Genomic DNA, 703 nt, shown 5'->3' with positions numbered 1-703 from the left:
ATTCTAGAACCTAGAGATGATGACAGCAAGTAGCCAGTTTGAACAACAGAAATTGTTCATTAAATCGAGATGCAGATTTTTCTGTATGGGTATGATAGTTATTTGCATTTTATATGATGATTATAAGCATATTAAAAATTGCATGAAACATACAATTTGTTGTTGAAAATTACCTTATTTACAGGCAAGAATGGTAAGTATTGCACTTTGGAGTAAACAGACTTTTCATATTCATTGTTTGCACTTTGGCATCTCTTGCTCCTGTATATATTCTTTATGGATATTCCATCCCATTGTAGTTCCGTTGAGAGGCTGCTGTAAGTACAGAGTGACCACAAATGTTCCCTCTTGGTTCTGGGTCCAAATTCAGTATGTTCAGACCATCCCAGTCTGAATCTAGTGGCCTCCCTTATCTGGCCACCGAAGGTGTTAATGTTTTAAATTTAGTTATTTTATTTTTATAGTATTTTTTGGAACAAATGAATGAAAATGCATGATTTTCCATCTTTCTGTTTGGCTGAGCTCTTAAATTAAAAAACAAATATCTTATACATATTTTAAGGTCAGGAATGTTAATACTGGAAATCAAATAGTATTCATTTTATTTTCTGAAACATGCTAATGAAAATGAAACTTTTTGTTCATAATAGGTGTTCCATATAATTTTCCATAAAGAAGATGTGGTGAAGTAAAATATTAAAAA

This window comes from Cryptotermes secundus, unplaced genomic scaffold (assembly GCF_002891405.2).
Source record: "Cryptotermes secundus unplaced genomic scaffold, Csec_1.0 scaffold346, whole genome shotgun sequence".
Classification (NCBI taxonomy): Eukaryota; Metazoa; Arthropoda; class Insecta; order Blattodea; family Kalotermitidae; genus Cryptotermes; species Cryptotermes secundus.
This window is presented reverse-complemented; position numbering follows the sequence as displayed.